Source organism: Thunnus maccoyii, chromosome 15, assembly GCF_910596095.1.
Source record: "Thunnus maccoyii chromosome 15, fThuMac1.1, whole genome shotgun sequence".
NCBI lineage: Eukaryota > Metazoa > Chordata > Actinopteri > Scombriformes > Scombridae > Thunnus > Thunnus maccoyii.
Window position 1 is genome coordinate 18,227,987 of NC_056547.1, and position 22,617 is coordinate 18,250,603.

Here is a 22,617-nt window from a genome sequence, read left to right on the forward strand (position 1 = left end):
AGTCAGCAACTGAAAAGGCTTATTGAACTAAAAAAGAAAAAAAATCATTGGAAAGCTAAATGGTTGTGGGAGAGTGGATGCTTTAATGTAGAGCTTTCAGAGAAAAAAAAAAAGAGCGCATTTTAATAGTGGAGAGGAATAAGCTATATATGTAGTATGTTCTCTGTTGGTCTATTATTTAGAGGCTACTGGCATTGTGAGGAGTAAAAATTAACGTGCTGGGGAAAGATAAATGCCCATGTGAACACACACACCAAACAAGTTTAATAAAAGGAAAGGTGGAATAAGCTGTCTCAAGCGGCCCTGCACTTTGATAAACTCAATGCACACAGGAGCAGCGTTTCCTCCGCAGGTTTACTGCACACAAAGCGCTGCTCTTCACCGGAGCAAAGATTACTCCTCTTATTAAATCATAACTCAGGAGAGAACACAAGCCCTCAACAACACACATTACCAAAGCATATAGCGAACGGGCCACTGTTCGATGTTGCTGGCGCTACAATTATGTTAGCACTGATGACTATCATCATCACAAGCGTAATAAGCGCTCTACGGGAGCACTGACATTATGGGAGATAGGCTCTCTTGCGGAAATCTCCTGCTGCCATTGCCAGCACTCTGTGGTATGGAGTCACGCAAACACACACACACACACACACACACACACACACACACACACACACACACACACACACACACACACACACACACACACACACACACTGAGGAGAAAGCTAGTGTAAAGCTAGACTGTGTATCTGGTGTAGGTGCTGTGAAAGGATTCAGTCACTTCACAGATCAGCCATCTACTAGCTGTGACTGGCACAAGTGAGTGGGAACAAAGGAGTCACTGTGGCTGTCACACACACTCCTCGTTACACTCACCCTTCGCTCTGCCAGCTGTCCCCCCCCCCCGCCCCCCCCCAAGCAACCCTTAATTCCACACACGCAAACACACCCACCAGCACACATGTCTTGGGTGGCTTCAGAACCTGACCTCACCAGAACACTCCCTGCTGGGTGCTCTTTGCCTATCCACCATACTGACTGACTGACTGCACTGTTGGAGGCACAATGTTATTCATCACCACCACCAACGGCTCATCAGTCCCACACTGCTGCACACAGCCACAACACATGAGCTCATGCTCCCTGTGAATTATATGCTGGAGATGATTTTCAAAATATTTGCCATGCACGTCTGTCTTTCTTTCCTTCTTCTGTGTCACACAGATGCTTGTTATTGGTCGGTTGCTCATTCTTTGCCCAAAGTCCGCTTCGTGTATGCCACACCCTTTCCCCACAACGCCCTCTCGTCCCCTGACAGATGCCCCAAGCCCAGTCTTTGGGCTCACCCATTAATTTGCTAACCCCTAAGTTCTGCTCTCAGGCTCCCACTCTCTGCTGCTGTCCTATTATTTATTTATCCCCCACGTCTTTTTTTTTTTTTTTTTTTTAAACCATATGCTACACCCATGCCCTCCCCTCTCCAGTCCTGCCTGCCTGCCTGGTCAGTCACGAGCCGGCAACCATGCCAGCTCAGCCTCCACCCTAGCAGTGTGGTGGCTGGCCACTGCCAAAACACTTTCATCTGTGCTCCAGTCCTGCAAAGCCATTCATTGGGGCTTTTTTTCTTCGTGGCCGCCTTATTATTGTCATCTTATAGTAAAACTGTGGGTGGGGGCTTCACTTGTGGTGCAGCAGCAGCAGCAGCAGCAAAGTTGAAATGAGGCTGAAGTCAGGCTATTTATGGACTGGGGCATAGGATTCAAAGAAGTTCATTTTTGCCTTTTATGGGTTAATTGCATGTAACCCACATTTATGTGAAACAGAGAACGACAGAGAAAGAAGGGGGGAAAAGTGAAGGAAAGAAAAACACAAGTGGAGGGCATTCCTCAGGCCAGGCTTTCATTGCTGTGGGTACGATGTCATTGGAATGATGTAATCGGTGCATAACAACCCCCCATACATCTTTTCACTGGGTACATGGAAACAGACATCAGACAATTCACTTGTCAGTCTGCCCTGTAATTGATAGTGAAAACCATTAACCGCATAACATTGGGTTGCAGGGTTGCGACTACACTCCTTGACCTTTCTGTTCAGTTTTTCTGTCAACAGGAAATGGATGATCTCACGTGCAGGCATTGGCAGGAAGTGGTTCACCTTCTACCTCCAGTGAAGAGGTGTGTCCCTTTTTTACTGACATCTACTTTTAGTGTTAAGTTACTTTCAGTCACATCTGAAACCTGTCCTACTTCATGTAACAAATTTTCACCATGTTTAGAGACTCATGCATCCGGCAGCTCTCTTCTTATTGTACAAGTGCCCTTGGTATTTCCTGTGCCTTTCTTCCACAGCACTGTCTGGTTTGGAAAATGCAGTCAGAGCAGTCGGACATGCACACATATACACCCACAAAAAAATGCGAACACAGAGTGTTAAGCTTCCCCTCTAGACAACAAAAGAACAGACACAGCAACAAGCCCCGAAGGCAACATTAAACCCGGCTAGTCTGCAACTACAATACCCCTCTTCTCTCAATAGAGAGCCATGCTGAGCCCAACTGAGCTGAGCTGTACCACGTTATTCTACAGTCACAGTCAGTTCTTCACGTTGCTGGGAATAAGATAAGGGCTAGGCACACTGAGGATGGGTAACATCTACAGGAAATGGAAAAAACATTGATGTGTGGCCAGCGTGGACCAGCCGGGGTGGCGCTGGGTAAGGCAGGTGGTTTACAGATTGCTGGGGGCGAGGAGGAGGGGGGTTGTCTGCTCAAGTCACAGTCAGAATCCAAAACTCAACACAGTCTGAGAAACAACAAAACACTCCTTGGCGTGTGTTCACAGATGGAAGGAGAAACCTGTGTCTATAGACACGACAAGATAGTTGGCAGGAATGACAAGAAGCAAAAACACTGATACTATCAGCACAGGAAGAAGAAAACCGAAAGAGCGTCTCTTATGGGTGTTTTCACACCAGTGGCTCATCACTTTTTACTGTGTTGTATTAATGAGGTGAAGTCAGCCAGTTGCCTCATACTGTATGTTGCTGCAACACCTAATTCAGAAGGCAGAAGACTGATAAATAAAAAGGTATTTTTCATGACTTCAAACATCTTGGATAGATAACAGGCATAAGGGTTTGACTGAGGGTGAGGCAAGTTGAAACAAATATGAGCTCTTTGGTTAAGCTTCTCAAAGAGCTTCACCCGTTGTTCTGTGAGAGCATCAACGTCCCCTCTGGGCAAGGCTCTGGTAGGCCCAACAAGAAGTCACAGATTAGCTGTTGCTAAGAGGTGATGAAAGGCAGCGTCAGGGTGTGAGGGTGATTATGGCTTATTTTTACTGGCTGGTCAGAGCCAACACAAACTCACTTCAGGCTGCTACTGAGCTTAGAAGCAGCAGCAGGAGAGACGACCGCTAGAGCCTCGTGCAAGTCGATCTATTCCAGATGGTATGATGAACACTGCTGCTGTTGCTGGTCAGTGTGTAGGCAGCAAGGGTCAGAAACTGGGCAGTATGTATATGAAGCATTGTTTGGATAAAAAAAGCTCTGGAAGGAGGGGGAGCAAAAGTAAGAGAGAGGGAGATATCAAAGTGTCTTGTTGCCTGAACGTCCTTCTGCATTTTGATTTATTCTGACACTCAGAGGCAGCTCCGACATAAAGCAACACACCTTCAATCCAAGGCTTGCAGCTCCCCAGCTAGAGATTGAGTGAGCTGGTGACCTTGGCATCTTATGAGAGGCCCTCAACTCCTCCTCAATCCCTTCTCTCTGAAGGTAGCCTTGACTAGTCTAACGGAAAACACTGCTGCAGCACGTTGACATCGCAGGAGGCCCGCATCGTGACAGAATGGGTTCAAATCCTTAATCTCAGCCCATACATTAATTATGCAATACATTTAGCTATGTGTTATTGCACCTCTCTCCTCAGTCTACCCTCAAGTCCTCCAACAGAAATAACTTGAAATGAACAACCCATAAGCAAACACGTGTGGAAAGCACCAAAGGGAACTACTATTTAAAAAAGGTACACATTTTTGTAGCTGTGAGTTACAAATAGTCAAAGCAGGTGCAGCACCAACAAAAAATATACATACTGTATTCTTACTTCCCCTCCAGTAACAGAAAAGAAAATGTCTTTACAGAGTCATTTTCTAAAAATACGTAAATCAAATCAAATTAGAGATTATAATCATTGCTCAAATTGACTTTGATTGTGATTGATTGTCTGATTGTGTCTGATTGTGTCAGAGAGCACAACAAAACAAGGGGAGGACAGAGAGAGTGTGTTGGCAACAAAGTAGTAATGTAGGGGTAAAATAAGAACCAAATGAGTTTGTGGGTTTCTTAGGGACACCCTCCCTTCCCTTCATATGCAGCAAAACAGGCTAGTTCCAGTAAGCTTAGGCAGTTTATTAAAATAACCCCGAGAACATTTCAGACAATATCAAAGTGTGTATTTTTGTATATGATGTAAAGCTGGGTTGCTACAAGAAGTAGGGAAACTATATTTACGACAGAAAACATTGATGAATAGGTGTCACAAGGTAGCTAAAGTTGCTGTCTGACCCTGAGGTGCGTGATGAGGATGGAATGGGCGATGCTAGCCTATGAAGTATACTGAATGAACTCAGGGACTTTGGGCAGGACAATAAACAACAGCTAACAGACCTTTAACAAGAACTGTGCATAACAAACAACAGACTGGATAAGGCTGAAGGGCGAATTGATGAAGCAGAATCAGCACTACAGGCAGCAGCAACGCTAACAGCTCTCACAGCACCAGACCAACATGGAGGCTAAAGTGATTGACCGGGAAGGACGGGCTCGCAGAGATAATATAAGGATTTATGGCATATCCAAAGAGGCGGAGGGTAACAACATCTCCAGTTTCCTGGAAACCCTACTGAGGGACCCGCTTGACTTTCCGCATGATATGGAACTCAAAATCGAGAGAGCACACAGAGGGCTGGCACCCAAACCCACCGACCCACAGCTCCGGTCTATCCTTGCCAAGTAAGTGAGCTGCAGAGCAAAAGAAGAGATGATCCGTAAAGCTTGGAGAAAAAAAAAGGTCTTCCACAACAATACATACTTTTATGTGGACAACGAGAACCCACCTACAATCCTTAAGAGGCATACTGAATATGCTGAAGTGAAGAAAATGTTAAAGGAAAAAAAATGCTAAGTTCCGGACCCCCTACCCAGCAAGACTATGAGTTTTCTACAATGATGGCACCCGCCTGTATCAGAGTGCAGCAGAGGCGAAAGAAGACTTTGGCTTTGCATTCCAATTACCATCATACCTGCCCCAACCAGCCCAGACCAACGGGAGATCCAACTCTTATCCACATGCGCAGGAGCTTCAGACATGATTGATATATTGCTGCAAGCGAAAAAAACCCAAAACCTGGACACAGCACAAAGAAAAACCTGCAGGATTTCAGACAAAGATCCCCTACAGATAAATGAATGATGGGTGACGGCCTAACTAGGACAATAATGCAGATAAGTTTGTTGTAGTTTGTTCTTTATTCTAGTTATCGGCCTGTTTACATTAGATTACTGGTAAATTTGATTTAATTTGAAGTTTTATGACTCCTACATCTTACTCTTAATCTATGTAAAGGTGTTGGGACGCAAAAACATTAATAACAGACATTTTCCACACAATATTTTCTGTGTTTTGACTTTCTTTATTTTAGTTATGACTGTAACTGATATGCAGCCATCTCAAAGGGCCCTACTTTTTGTAAAGAGCAGGATAACTCTTGGTACTGGGTACTCTGACATCTCAAGTCCCTCAAAGTCTCATTTAGAACGAGCCTCGATATTGGAAGCAAAAGACAGTAAGGAATGTAATGACATTCTGGTCTGAATAAGTTTGTTATTGTTGTTATTTTGTTACATTCATTTCTCAATGTTCACAAGAGTTATATGGATGTATAATGTTCTGAGTGCTGGTCATTATACAATACCTGTAGGAGAGACCTTAAAATTATTTCATTTAACATAAATGGGGTTCTAAATCCAAGTAAAAGAAGTAAGATTCTGAGTAAAATGAAAAAAAGAGAACGCACAAATTACATTATTACAGGAAACGCACATTAATTCTACTGAACATGAAATGTTGAAAAGAATGGGTTTTTCCAAAGTGTATTATTCATCTTACAAATCAGGCCATAAGGAGAGGGGTAGCTATTTTATTACCCCATAGAGTTCCATTTGAACAACTTTAAGAAATAAAGGACAAGGAAGGTACTTATTACTTTCAGGAAAGATAGAGGGTGTCCAAATAACGCTACTGAATATTTATGCCCCCCCGGCTAGATTCTTCAAAAGTACTGACTCAGACGTCCCTGCACAAGAAACTTGAGGTTTCATGTCAGAACTGGGTGTAATAGACAACTGGAGAGACTTTTTTAATTTTTAAAAGAAATCGCCATAGAAAACATTACTTTGAGATAGGTAGTATTGTATCTTGTCTGACCACACACTCCTTTTGTTATCGTTGCAATTAAGTAATAATCCTGGACATATACTATGAAGGTTAAACTCAAGTATTCTTTACAATTTACAATTTAAAACACAAATAAAAGAAGAAATAAAAATCTTCCTTGAAATAAATGATAGTGGGGAAATTGGCTCAGAAATGATGTGGGATGCGCTGAAAGCAGTTGTTAGGGGGAAATTATGTCTTTTTGTGCATGTAAAAAGAAAGAAAGACAATTAAGATTATCAGGTCTAAACTGAGAATTAAGAGCTTGAGACAAAACATAAAAAGAGCCAAATCCAACTCTTACCTTTAAACTAAAGGAAATAAGGAATGAAATAAATATTCTGCACTCACAAGACATAAAAATATGATGAATATGGTTCAAAATTTGCAAAGCTTCTGTCAAGGAAACTACAAACAGGTGGATGGCACAATTTACAAAATTAGGGACCCAGACTCTAAAACTCTTTTATATAAGTAAAGTGAAATACAAATGACTTTTCAAAATTATTATAAACGATTATAAACACTGCCACATTTGGAAGATGAATACCAAATGGAAGAGTTCAGTTTCCCTTTATCTACTTACCATGTCGGAGTTGAATATTGTGATCTCTAGGCTAAAAGCAAATAAGTCATTGTACCATTCTTCCGAATGGTACAAGACCTTCCAGTTTGAGTTAGTACCAAGCCTTCTCCAGACATTTAACACAGCTTTAAAAAGATGGGAAAATCCCACCATCATGGAGAGAGGCTACTATCTGTTATCTCAAGGAGGGAAAACACAGACTGGACTGCGGGTCAGTTAGATCAATTTCAGTTCTTAACCCTGATTACAAGCTATACACGTCAATGCTCACCAAGAGAGGGTTTATCTCACAGAGATAAGAGAACATAAATCACAAGCCTTACTGGTCAGTCTGGATGCAGAGAAGGCCTTCGATTCTGTGAGTTTGACGGTTTGTATAAGGTTCTTGAGAGATTTGGGTTCCATGAACAGTTTACTAAAGTAATTAATACACTGTACAATAATCTAACTGTCCAGATAAAAATAAATGGGGACTTGTTGGACACTATTACATTAGAACGAGGCACAAGGTTGTGCAATGTCGCCACTCCTTTTCGTACTTTATATAGAACCCCATGCCCAATAGATAAGACAGACTGACAGCAATAAAAGTATCCCCATAAATGGAGAACAACACAAGATTGCATTGTATGCAAATGATGTTTTGGTATATTCAAGTGAAACTTCCTTCTACATCGACCTTTGTGTTGATGACGTTTCTATCATGTGGCCAGCCACTGGTTAAGTGTTGTTTTTACTGGGCCTGAATGCTCTGCTGTGACTTCAGCACTAATGGGAGAGAGGACTTCCTGTGATTTCTTGTAAAATAAAAGCAGTTTTATTTCTGGTGAAAAGCTTAAAAATGCCAAATTACGACCACAGTGTACTATTTGTGTGATGTCCTGCCTCCTGCACGATCTACCCAGAGCCACCCCTTGCCTAAACCACACAGAGTATTTCCAGTAGGTGAGAACGTGTCTGACACGGACAATCTCCTGTTGTGTGCTACTTGTGTGAAAGGGCAACAGGCAATGTCCAGGGAATCAGGTCCGGACATTATCTGGAATTCATATATGAAAACAGCTGGCATTACCATGCCAGGTGGAAAGACATTGGACTGTCACTAATTAAGGACCCTCCAATTCAGGCAGTACTTGACAATAAGAATTTAGAAAAAAAATTATAAACAGTGTGCAAAACACATGCATGAAATTTATACTTAAAGTCTGGAACTCCATTAGGAATGTCTGTGAAGACTCTCAGTCATCCAGGTCATGGTTATACAAGGAGGGTTGAATTGGCAACTGGACTTGGTTGTAAATACTCAAAGATATTTTGCTTCTCATCCAAGGGGCTTCTTCAGTTCTAACTGACTGGCGAGGAGTCCAAGGTATTTATTTAACCTCTGTGTGGTCGTTATCATGGTCATTGATACCAGTTGGTTCGTTAGTGCTCCTGGCTGGTGTTACAAGGGTCATTGGAGTCACTTGAAGCTGAAGTGTAAATGACAGTTATTGGAGTTGCCACATGATGCCAAATGTGAATGGTTGTTAAGTCTCCTGGGAAGGGATGAAAGAACAGCATTGTAGTTGGGGGATAAGTGGTTTTATAGACCTACTCCTCTGTTGAAGGATGGTTTCTCTACTTTGATGTAGATAGCTTCCTTCACTCCTCCTTCAAACCACCTGCCCTCCCTATCCGAAATATGTATGTTGTTGTCCTCGAAAGAGTGTCCCCAATCTTTCAGGTGTAGGTAAACTGCTGAGTCTTGACCTGTGGAATTGGTCCTCCTGTGTTGAGCCATGCATTTGTTTAATGGTTGTTTAGTTTTCCCGATATAAGTCTGTGCATTCCTCACTGCATTGGACTGCATACACTTGATTGCTTTTCTTGTGTTTGGGTGTGCAGTCTTTCAGGTGGACAAGTTTCTGTCTTAGTGTGTTGCTGGGTTTGAAAAACACAGGCATGCAGTGGTCTGTTATGGAGGAATATAAATTACAAGATAACCTAAGAATAATTAGACGGCGTGTCTGTGACCCCAATTTTAAACCTAATCAATTGGACTATAACAAAATTTTACTCAATAACTGATAAGGAACAATTAAAAGATTTCCAAACTTTTAAGAAAATATGCTCTGGAAAAACAAGATTTTTATCAGTATCTACAATTACATCATAATTTTGTTGTTGTTAAAAATTACCCACTAGATATGGATGACCCAGTGCTGAAACAAGTTTTAGGAGCCTATTTGTCAGAGTTAAACAGAGGTGTTATATCCACACTGTATAAGGGCTTCATGACAAAGAAATCTCATTCCACAGAGCATGTTAAAAATAAATTGGAAAACGAAGGTAACTGAGATTTCAAAGGAGAAATGGTACAGCTATTGTGACTTTCAGTGGAAGTGCACCAACTTGCATACATAGAGAGAATTTGGATGGAAGTGTCTAATTAGATTTTTTTATTACCCCAAAGCAGAAAGCACATTTTACAGGAGAGGATTCAAAGTGCTGGAGACTGTGTGGGAGTCAGGAAACCAATCACTGGCATATATTTTGGAAATGTCCAATATAAGACATTTCTGGTCAGAGATGCACAAAACATTGGAAGGCATATTTAATATGAAACTACTTTTCCAGTTTTGCACTTTTATTTTAGGGAAAGTTGACTTTCATTCAGGGCACCTCAACGAATATTTATTTGGTGTTCTGATATCTGCCTGTAAAAAAAAAAAAAAAATCACTAGGCACTGGCTGCTTCCTGATTCCCCCACAATAGAGAAATTGACAGATATAGTTAACAATACACAATGGAAAAGATTACTTATTCACTTCGCCTACCAATGAACATATTTACTAAGGTATGGTCAAAATGTGTTTCCTATGTATGACAGTCACAGCCACACTATATGGAATTAACAAATTTACAGATCTTTTGCTGTTGTTTTTTTTAATAATCGATACACAGTTCTAAGGAAAAGGTTGCTTGGTCTCCCAATTTATTTTTTGCTTTAAAACTTAGATAACTTATTGGATTGTCTCCCAACATGTTAATGTACATCTTTGTTACTATACATCCCCCTTTCCATAATGTAAATAGTTATTGAAAATTTTATAGGATGCATATTGTTTGAAAATAGGATAAAGAGAAGGGAAGAGCTTCAATTCATGCTGTTCATTTGTTGCAGACTTCTAATGCTCTCTGTAACTGCAAGGCTATTTCTTTGTAGTTGGTGAAATGTTCTCAACTATCCTCTAAAAAGAATTGCAAAAAAAAGACAGAGATGACATGGAGCTGACCTTTGATTATACAATGGGTAGTTCCAGCCAAACAATCTGATCAACGTGATCAAATCAGCATGACAGCCCACCTAGCCGTCCTCCAATGAAAAATGCCTCATTACTATAAATATAACTCTGCCACTGATTAGAACTATAGACTGTGATGTCACGCTAATAACAACAGTCACTTCTGTGTAAACAACTGGTGGTTGATTTTAATTGCAGATAGGGATGTCAACAGTTTTAATAGGTTAACCGCCAAGAATATTTTTGACCGGCTACACATGTTGGTCTACATGTTAATTTGCATAAACACTCCGCTAACGACTGGACAACTACATGTTCACAACATTAGATATTCTTTTTGAATGGACAAAGTACCGGTGTAAAACTTCTACAAAGAGTGTTGCATTATGGGTTGTTTGTAGCATTAATGTTGCTAGGCTTGGGAGTGTCTTAAAATCTGTTTATAGTGAGTATGTTAGAGTAAGTCAGCCCTAAAAGTGTTTCGTTAGTCCAGTTTAAACTGAAGGAGTTTCTGAAAGCTCGTGTAAGGTGTTTTTCTGCAAGGGAGGAAATAAATTCATGACGAGTGAAAATGAGTCCAAAGTGTCTTCTGATGTCTTTGCTGCAGAAACAGAATCTGTCAAGCTGTCAAATACCACTGTCACAGATGATAAGGAGCTCAAAAAGACAAACAGGCAGTCTTATAAATGCTAACTGCCGGAGAAAATATTTTTTTACCACTTCTAAGGGCCTGGTAGAAAGGGGGTTGTCTTATAGTCAGGGTCGCCTTATATTTGTATTATTACTTATACTCGTACGTCAAGCCCGAGTATGTTATACCATTGAGAGCTACTTTGACTAAATACATTGAAAAACACTTTGAGGTGAAGTAGGATGAGCTAAAGCTAATGTTAGCTCTGACCAACAAAAGCTACGTCATAACTTTTTTCTTAAAAATTAACCGGTTAGTTTTCGATGAATAGGTGTCAGTCTGCTGCAAGCAAAATTAACCAAAACTGATATCCCTAATTGTTGAAATATGCGAATTCGGCAAATGCTTATTTCTGTTGTTATTTTCAGTGGTAACTGTAATGTTTGAAGATATATCGTTAAACACGGTGGTCAACCTATCTGACAATTCCACTGGGCTTATTTTATGTACTGTGTTGCTTTGATAGTTTCTTTGGTTGGTTTTGTTTTGTTTTGTTTTGTGGGGATCAGCGGTAAAACCTGGAGCGAACCTTTGAGTTGTCTTTCTTTTATGTTTGTGAAACTGGATTGAAGTGAACTGATTTGGGGTTATGGGGACAACAGAAAGGATTCTTTACCAAGCGGATTGAACTCTGAGACTGTGGGACAAGTTACACACGCACACACTGAAAAACCCAAACCCTTCACCACTCTTTATCGTTACCCAGCACCCCGATATACAACAAAACTTAACCATTTTCTCTTCAGTTGAGAGTATATCTCAGCTCCCACTCTGGCATCCTCCATCAGCTGTGCCGGTGAGTCACTGGCACGGCGTTACCAGTTTAAAAATGCATGTGAAGCTCGTGGACGTAATGATCAAGACAGTTTTGTATTTATATGTGTCGTATTTATTCAGTTTGGGAAATCCCACGATCTCTAGAAAGCATTAGCTCTAGATGGCTGGCTGACTCAAAAGGGACTAGAAATCATCTCTGTTGCTAGGTTGTTACTAAGGGTCAGCCTACTTACTGGTACTAGTAAGACCTCATGTATTTCCATGGAAACGGAGATACCTAGCAAAAAGTTTTTTTTGTTTTGAGAGCGAATTGCCCCATTACATGAATACATTTTGATTATGTCTTTAATGTTGTTGGTTACCGTTGTATAATCGCAATATTACACAAGAGGGTGTGCTTTACCATCATTATTGGCATGGCAGTGATGCAGTCAGGAACAAGGCCCTTGCACTGAGTTCTGTAAGCATCCCTGAGGGTAAAGCACACCCTCTCGTGTAATATTGCTTAATTGGATCCTGGCTTTAACGTGTGAATCATGGCTAAAAACATACACACACACAAACATTTGAAAACACACACACAAAGGTAACAGCTAAGATCAGTCAGACCTTTTCCTAACTCCCTTTAATCTCTACCTCTTCTTTCTCTTTGTAATGGTCTACTGTATGTTGTAATACTGGGTAGGAGCGATCGGACTGACCACTGTCAACGTCCACTCTGATTCCTGAGCACTGAACCATAACCTCTGTTCTCAGAAAAAAAACAACTGTGTGCGCAGGAGGGTGGGGCGGCTCCTTGTGAAATCATGTTACCTGGGCTGAGGCATTTCTGTACGGGGATACACCAGTCCTGCTTTTTCTCTTCCGATATCGATTCTGAAACCTCACCTCAGGATATGTACTGATACAGAGTACCAGTCTGATACCTCTTTCCCAAATTCCTTACTTAAGTACTTAAAACTCTGTCAGCAGCCCAGCGTGACTAAATTAATGTAATTGATAGCAGGAAACTTTGATTTTCAATATCATTGACAAAGAAACTGTATTTAAAGTCGATCAGTAATGTCACTGATGTCAAATCAAATTGGTGCATCCCTGCAGTACTTCAGTGTGATGCTAATTGTGTTTTATTCCTCATTTTCTTCATAAAATATATTATTTGTAATGTTATTGATCAATCAGAAAAAGTATATCAATGAGACATGTTTTCATACAATAAAGAATGACACACATACTTGCTGTTAATGTCTGTGTATGTAAATGTGTTTATTTTCCCCTGTAATCTCCATTTTAATACAAGAACATTATGTGAACAAGTTGTGGGTAATTCCTTCAGGCGAAGTCTGCAGTATTTACAGGAAGTGTGCACAAAGGGCTCCAAAAGTCAACCAGAGAGCCCTTGGGCACTTTTTGATTTTACAGGGTGACAGCCCAGAACCCTCAAGGATTTACCAGGACTTATCAGGATCGTCAAAGTCTTTGAGTCTATAAGGGCAGACACTGGGACTGCACTGAAGTACTCTTTACTCTCTATAAGAAGGGAAAATCCTGTTAATACATTCATATCAGTCATAAGATGAAGGGTGGGAAAAAAACAGGATTGACATTTGAAAGTTTTGTTCCCCTATGTCCAAGCTCCCTCAGGCACAACACATGTGCTCCAGGGGACAGGATACTTCCTGCCTGCCCTTAAATTCTGACACACTTACAGACTATAAACTCTCTGTGCAACAAAAAGCACACACACACACACACACACACACACACACACACACACACACACACACACACACACACACACACACACACACACACACACAAAGACAGTTCCCAAAAATCACTCTCCACTCCTTCCATGGCTCTAACATCAAACAGAAAACTCATTACCACATCAGACAAAAATCGCCATGAACTAATGGAGCAACATTTTCTGGAGATACCAAAAGTCAAGTGCACACTTTGGGGAGAAGAGTGCAGAAAACTAGGACACCTCCATTGAATCACACTGGCTGAAGATAGTAGTAGGCGAGTCTGTCAGAGGAAGTGCACATCATAGGGCCTAAAGGGCTTCACACTCACACCTCTTGAGATCATGGCCGGATTAAGAAATGATCTGTGTGTCTGTGATCGAGCTTTGGTAGACCGCCTGATCATATTTTCATGGACAGAAAGAATGAAGAAAAAAAAGGTAACATTTATGTAGGTAATGTATGGATGGATTGAGGGATGCATAGTATGCATGGATGGAGGTGCAGATGGATAGATCAAGTGACAGATAAGTAGGGGAGCGTGACAGCAACCATCCGTATATGAACAGAAACATGGACATTAAGTGATGACCCATGCTATCACACACCACCCAAAGGGCTGAGTGACACACATACATGTGCGCACACACGCACGCATAAACCCACATACACAAGGGAAGAGCTATAATTGGCCTGCAGCAGAAAAGAAGAAAAACCTGTGTTTAGCACCTGGGTTATACTGACACACCAGCATGCAACTACTGTGAAAATGACGTAGACAAGCCTCAGAGAAAGATAAAAACTGACACAGCAGCACAGCACTGAAACTGCAAATCTGCAGCACATGTGCACGCACGCCATAAATCATACACTATATGACTTGAACACCCATGACACATACACGCCGTCCTACTACAGCAGCTGCATACACTCCAAAAGATCCTTTCACTCGCTCGCAACCGGACAATCCTTACAAAGTACCCATCTCCTAATGTACAGTCTGCTCACTGTCAGCTCACACAGCTGGAGTGGGGATATGCTGGTTAGACTGAGAGACTATCTAACCATTTACCCTTTTGGGTCAGTAGGCTCAGAGGCTGAGAGGTTCTTAGTTGAGAGATGCTAAATACCACAAACACACACAGAGCAAGAGAGCTGGCTAACCTCTCGCTCAATATTTACAGAGCTCTGCGGCACTACCACAGCTGGAATGCAGCGGGCAGAGCGAGCACGTAGAGGGAACCATATCAGTTTCTGGGTCATCTAGGGCTGCTTCACTCTGCATGAAGTCTAGACTTTGACTGCAAAACACGCCTGTGGATGCTGTACACTTCAACTGAATCATATACTAAGAATGGTTGGACTCTGTGCCTGCAAAACATACAGTTATAGAAGCACGAGGTAAAAGATCGCAATAAATTCATGAGTGTATTCCCTTATGTAACCGCTAAGAGATCACAGATCATCATAAAACAATACGTTTTTCCATCAGTTTTTCTTATTTGCTGCATTTTTCTCTCGAGTCAAAGAGTTGCTTGGCTCTGAGTTTAGCCTGAGGTAACAATCAGCGAACTAAAGAGCAGAAACATGGCAGCAGTACCTACAAGATCTCTTCTCACCCACCTATGTCTGTCTGACTGTCTGTCTGCCACCTTCCCATCGCACCTTCAGTACCTACCTGCTGTTTTAATTAACTTCATACCACGGGGAGCAATTATGCAAGGTAACATTCATCTCATTTGAAGCTGCAAATTAATCTAACCTCAAGCCGCCGAAGGACAGGCGCACCAGTGTGTTACTGCCAGTGAGGACACCAGTACATTAAAATGCCAAGGTGTTTTTTTTTTTTTTATAAGGACACTCGATGGCTGTTAGTGCAAAAAGACATAAAAAAGAGAGACGGAGAGATGACAGGAAACTTTGAGCCCTGAAGTTTTTGGTGTTGTGCTTTAATGCCGCAACTCTGAGCTTTCTGGAGAAAAATGGGGAAATGAGTTCATTAAGATGGACAGATAGCAGGCCAGGCATACATCAAGGAGAAAACAATTTACATACCTCCATTTCCCTCAGGGAGTGAGAACACAGAGGGAGAAAGTAGACGTTGGGGTGGGGTAGGGTAGGGTGAGGGGGGGGGGTAGCAATGTGAGAACGAGCAAATGAGAAGAAAGTGCAAAAGACTGGGATAGAGAGAAGCAAAAGATGAAGAGAGACAGTGAGATAGCATGTGTGAGAAAGCAAGTGTAAGAGAGTAAGCTAATGAGAGAAAGATAACAAGCTGCGGAGGGTGGGGGGGGGGCGAGGGGGGGGGCACTGTCAGGCGAGAGGAGTGAGAGACACGGCTCAGAAATTGGCATGATTGCACTTCAGGAGGTGTGAGGACGCCAAAACAGTAGGCAGTGTCAAACAGATACACACCAGGATCTCACATGTGATGCAACTCAATAAGCAAGGCCTGGCACCCACCCTCTCCTAAAAAAAAAAAAAAAAAAAAGAACTCACTCAGAGCTGCCTCTTACCACTAATCTGATTTCCTGGATTATGTTTCAGTATTTAAAACAAAAGACCAAAGCGCTCAAGTTTAATTCCATCAATTTATTTGGCTTATGACTTACAGTGCAAGTCCAGGCTGCTGTGTTTTACCTTCTCACTTTTCATTTACTCTTTAGTTGCAACACTCCATTTCTATAGCTAAATTTTAAGACCCTGTTGGGATAAAGAAATATTTATTTGGGCAAGCCAGCTAACAAGAAATGAAGGTTTGCTGTGGCTAATAAAACGTGTTTTCGCATGTGTGTGCATTCTTTTTGACATATAGGTCCCTCAGGTGGCTGTAAAAGCGAAATCTAATTCTTCTGGCACGCTTCAGTTATGAAGCGGACAGCTACCGGCCAAAGCTGCGGACACACTGAACTTCACATACCGGTTTAATGGAATAGTGCAAGTTAGTGGTTTGTACCAAAGTATGAGTTTGAAATTGCATTCCTTGACTGCTAAAGCTGCGCCAGACCTGCTCTAAAACCGATGAACATCAATCTCTAACCCACTATCAACCGCAGTCACACAGACACACATATGCACATATAGGCCAAAACCTCACAATGCAACATAGAATCTCTCAGTTCAAGCAAGTTTTCCTGATAGAAACTCAGATTTCACTGAAATAATACTTCCTCGTGGACAACTAGAGGACCAGACCACAACATTCTACTTCAGTGACACTCGCAGAAAAACACTTGAATCAGAAACAGGCACATCCCTTATAGTCAAGATCTATGTGTGTGAGAGAGCGGCTGCACATGTCCCTAAGCTTTTCCATCTAGGCTATGTTAGTCTGTGTTTATTGTCGAGTTGACACGATGGAGCCGGCATGCGTGCGGCCCCTGGGCCCCATCACGGCTGATGTGAGGAGGAGAGAGCTGAGGCACGCTGTGTCCCAGAGAACGGATGCTGTTGTGGTCTATTACCGGTTGCTGAGTGATCACAGGAAATGCGGAGGAGCAGTTCTCAAAGTGGGGTTCACAAACAAACAGGGACCTTTTAGGACCTAAAAGGGAAAACTGTTTGTGCTCCAGAGGTTAAAGTCACTGATCATGCATTCACAACATCCTCAGTTCAACCTTTATTGCTTGTCATTTTTTCCCTATCTCTCTATCCACACATTTTCTGTCAAATCTCTGCTATCCACTGTCTAACAAAAAGGAATCAAACTTGAAACCAAAAATACAAATCTAATAAGGCTCCTTAAGACGAAATATTTCAATCAGAGCATCCATGGTCTAAAAAAAGTGGTTCCCAACCTGAGAGTTGGGGCCACCCCAAGGGTCATGCAAGAATAAAAAACATATTTCACCAACACAATATTATCATTTGGTTCCTCTTTTAAATTACTGCAAATGTTACCTCTGAAAATTAAATAAGACACAAATAGTTTAACCCAAACACAAGCTGTGTCTAGAGGTCATTAGCTGTCATTTCTTCGGTTTAACGGGTCACAAGCCACTAACTAAAGTTTGGGAAACACTAACCTAATGCACATGAACTGGAGGTCACATCAAAACTTTTGGGGGCCCCTGGTGTATGCTGGAGGGACAATATCAAAGTACTGGACCTCACATGTAACCCCTTGAAGTCACTTTACATAGCATTACTCCTACTCAAGTGAATGACCACTTTTAGAGGCTGCCAGATGATAATGCATCTTTGTTTTCCATCTTATGGAGGAGAGTGAAGAGGCTGTCTAGCTTTCTCTCTCCCATCTCTTTCCTAATCACAGGCCCACGATGTGGCCAGCATGCTGGGCTGGAGTTAGACACCGCACACTATTAAAGTAGCTCTTTAATTAGCAGTGAGGGAAAACGGAGGCATCTATAAACGCACCACTTTTTTTTCCTCCTTTTTTTTTTTGCATGAAGCGAACAGCATGCTCCGGAGCAGCAGCAGCAGCAGCAACCAACCAACCAGCCAGCTTCGGCTTCTTCTTCTTCTTCTTCTTCACAGTACAGCCGCCTGCTGCAAACACACAACTTGCAGCTTTTTTTTTTTCACCCGCACTTGTTTCCCAAAGCAGAACTAACAAAGCGGCGTGAATGAATGTTCTGCCAGTTTAATTTTTCACCGCAGTTCAATGTGCGTGTGTGGAAGCGGAGTGAGCGGCGATGCTTTTATCAGACACGCATGTCAATAAAAAAGGACAGCTTCACAAAAGTAAAGACATACGGATATATAGAGAGAAAAGGACACAACAGGGGGACACAGTATTATCTCGCCGACAATGTAACAGACAAACGCTTTGCTGAAGCAAAGCAGCGACTCCCAAACACCGTGAATCCTCAACATTTAGCGCTAAACGCGAAAGGAAGTGAAGCTGCTTCACTGCTCAACGACAACAATCCTGCAAGAAAAGGAAGCAAAAAAAGGACGTGCTTTCACAAACCTGACGAAGCGAAGACACTTCTTCCACCAAAGCGCTGGTGTCCGGAGTTTGTGTGTGTGTGTGTGTATGTGTGTGTGTGTTTTCTCTCTCTCTCTCTCTCTCCTCTGTCGTAGAGATAGTGCTGATGTTTCCACTTCCTCTTTTCTTCTGCCGTCTGCTGGCTGCCTCTGTGATGCCAGAGAGAGGATGCATGCATGGAGGCAGAGCTGCACTCACTCACTGCTTAGAGAGTGAATGGTGACATTTCATCACATGTAAAAAAAAACCCCCAAAAAAAACAGTTTTTTTTAAAAGCAGTAGTTTATATTATATCAATTCTGAAATTTACCATGTCTCCATCCTGATGAATGGAAATGTTGGAGGAAATCACTCTGTCTTTATTTAAATTATAGGATAAAAATCTGATTTTCTTGATCAGTAAGAAGTAGCCCAGTTATACTTTTCAGGTCGGTTATAGTGTCTTTATTTCCTCCAATCAGAAAAACATTTAACTGATGTTCAATCTACTTGCACATCAAGAAGTGTGTTTTTTTAAATGTATGTCTTCATGTTTTTAAATCTATATAGGGCTTCAGCTAACGAGATTGAGATTATTTTCATCATCGATTAATCTATAAAGTGTATAAAATGTTTGTAAACCGTGAAAAATGTGTGTAACAGTTTCCTGAAGCCCAAATTACCTGTTTTTTTTTTCAACCAGCTGTCTAAAATCCAAACATATTGAATTTACTATCACACAACGCCAAGAATAGAAGCAAATCCTCTCAAATGACATGAAATATTTGGCATTTTTTATTTTTAAAAGTTTAAAAAGAATAATTGATCATTAAATTAGTTGCAGATTATTTTTCTGTCAATTGACTAATTGATTAATCAACTTATTGTTGCAGCTCTAAATCTATAGCTAGGCTTCTTTACTCTTGTTTAGTTTTGTTGGTTAAAAATGGTTAAAAAATAGATTTATTTATGATATGGGACACCTTTCCTTAAAACAAGGCAATTCAAACTGTTATATATAACATAAAAAGTCATAAAAGAAACACAAGGCAGTATTAAAAAGATGCAAAATAGACATTTAAAAGAATGAAATAAGATACAAGATTAAAAAAAGAGCTTAAATAAAACAGAGAAACAGAATAATGAAAAACAAGTGACCAGAAATGAAATGCTTTTATGGATGGAAATTATTATTGGGTTCGTATATAAATAAATATTATACTAAGTAATACATTTATTTTTCAAGCATTTAATTTCCAAAAAAACTATTACAAGTATTTCAAAAACATGTCATCATTCTGGGAGAAAGCCAGAAAAAAAAACACATCCCAACCACATATCATCATTTATTGTATGCAGTATGCAATGGTGAAAAAACTGTTAAGACTGAATCTGCTGGTTTTAAACAAAAATCTAAGCACCATTTAAAAGTTAAATGTATACCAGTTAACATATTACATGAGCAAATAAACATATAGGCTTCAAGAAAAGGTTAAATATGTGTCACAACTGTCCTCACACATACACACTCGATTGAAAAACTGCACAATTTTGATTTAAAAAGTTATCAAATACATATTCTCTGATGCATCTTTAACCATTTATGTAAATACACATATGGCTGACGTTTTAGATATTCAGGTTTTTATTGATTTGTCCGACTGACCCAAAACTCCTCCGGTGAAAAGCGTTCGCCTCCAGCAACCCAAGAAATGAACACAACTGACTGAAAAGGACTTAGAACAGATTATAAGTAAATAAACAAATAAAAAACTGAGGAGTCGACATCTTTTCCCTCCATGATGGGTGAAACAAAAGCGTGGCTGCCTCCAATCTTGCAGGAGAGGAAGGCAAACAAGAACAATGACTTCAATAATTCATGGTTATTGAATGCTCTCTGGTCTCCACACACACACACGCACGCACACACAACTGTTTGATTATGACCTTCTAATGTTACATTATGTTGGATGGAACCATTCTGATACAGCTCAGCAGTAGTCTTAGACAACATAATGCTATATTTTCAGGCAGATCACAGCACTATATCACGGACTACCGCAGCTCTGGGCCACATGAGGCCACTTCCCTTTTGATTTTGTGATTACAGACTGTTTCTGATATTAAACCTGGAGTGCCAGCGTGTGTGTTTGTGTGTGAGGGAGGGAGAGAGAATAGTGTTGCGGCAGCTCATCCTTGTCTCCACTCAGCAGGAGCAGCAGGAGGAGGATTAATACAGGAGCCCCGTCCTCCCCTGGTAAATAATCTGGAGCGACACACCCAGCAGAAATCTCTCTGTCCCTCTTTCTGTTTGTTCCCCTCTCTGTGAAAAACACCGGATACAAAGCTGTGCCTATTTAAATGACAGCCTGTGTGCTGAACTAAATTGTTAATTCGACTGCATACATGCACTGCAAAGGCAAACAGAAAGCACAATGATTATTTGACATCGGTGTGGCAATTTAGAGGAGCGGGAAACAAGTCTTGTCTGCACTAGATTGCATTTAGATAGAACGAAGACTTGGTTCAAGTGATTCCTTGTTTTGATGCTGAAAGGCTGCATTAGATCAGAGCAATTCAGATCGCACATAACACATCCTAAACACCACTTTACTGTACGCTCCCATTAAGGAACATCCTCAAACTGCTCTATTTCCATCACTGAGTTATGGAGACTTTTCTAACGGAAGCTTCAGAGAGGTCACAGAAGATGTAATCCCTTTATCTGAGACAGCAAAGAGGCGGCGGAGTGGTTTTAAGCCATCCCATTTGGTTTTAAAGTACTGCACAATGTATCCGATAAAATGCAGACTCACTATGCAGCACAATGCACCTCTTCATCCAATAAAATGCAGAGTCACTCTCTTTTTTTTTTAAATTTTGCATCTCACTTTAGGTTTCCTTTCTGCGTGGACTTCAGTTGTCAGCTTTTACCTGCTTGTGTGAGTCACTTGGATTTGGACACATCCTGTTTCACAACCACTGGCTGAACCTTTGCCCAGCTACACATCTGGTGTGAAGATGATATCACATCACCAAAGAAAAAAAAAAAAAAGAGGCTAATGTTACTGCGTTGCTCCCTTCTGGCAAACATAATTACTATTCATGAGTTAAGTGCAGCGCTCTGGTCATAAAGTTTTCATTATCTAGTGTTCTGCAAATATGCTGGAGCTTCTTCTAACACAATTTGCACAATGAGTCCGGCCTGGCACTCAATCTGATCTGTACCTTGTCCAAGAAGACAGAGTGCTTCAATAAAGACTCTCCGCTGACCAAATTCTCTTCTCGACGTGGCACAACCTCCCTCTGAGCTGCTCCTGTGACTGAATCTCATCTGAGAGATTCATTGTGCTACTCAGAGAGAAAGAGAGAAAGAGAGAAGAGTCAACGTGGAACAGACTGTTTCAATGAAGCTGATTTATCTCAGGTTATTGGTCAAAGCACCAGGAAAAGAAAGAACAAGAGTTGCCTGGGAAAGCAGATGAAAGAAAGAAAGAAAGAGGAGAAAATAAATATAAAAAGCTTTAAGTCAGGAGCTAAAACGCTCTCATGGACATTTAATCTGTCATTCTTTGATGGAATTGCAATTTCTCACATAAACACATACGCTCCCTGCAGCGTTTGAGCTATTCAGAAATCCTAAGACACAAATCTAAATGGAAATCTAGTTTGCTTGTTCCCTGTAGGTCTACTGTAATTGTCTCTCTATCAGGGTCATTAGAAAGAAGGAATGTTTCTGGTTTATTTCCGCTGGGATTCCTTTTCAAAAAAAAAAAAAAAAAAAAAAAAAAAAAAAAAAAAGTGCTGCTTGCAAAGGAAAGAAGCACCACACACCCTTAGATATGGCCTAAAGGGCAAGTCTTGCGTGAAGCGTCTATATTGTGATCTGCTAACTTTTTTTTTGACATAACACAGTTTGAGAGCAGGATGTGATGAGTTGTTGATGGCAGCTCAGCGCAGAGAGGGAGGATCGCTTATGTAGGTTACAGGCTGTGACATGATTTTTTTGAGAGAACGCTCTCTGAAGTATCCTCAGACTGCAGGCAGATCAAAAGAAAAATGTTCTTCGCCTCTTAGGAAGGTCACTTC

The 22,617-nt window shown here is 41.1% G+C and overlaps 1 protein-coding gene across 2 annotated transcripts in view; it reads right to left on the reverse strand.

The window, feature by feature from the left end:
* Nucleotides 1–18,692, reverse strand: part of elmo1 (engulfment and cell motility 1 (ced-12 homolog, C. elegans)) — a 107,672-nt gene extending 88,980 nt beyond the window's left edge. For both annotated transcript variants that reach the window (XM_042436039.1, XM_042436037.1), the window contains exon 1: nt 18,532–18,692. The gene's annotated coding sequence lies outside the window, so the exon portion shown is untranslated. The remainder of the gene's footprint in view (nt 1–18,531) is intronic.
* Between the last annotated feature and the right edge of the window lie 3,925 nt (nt 18,693–22,617).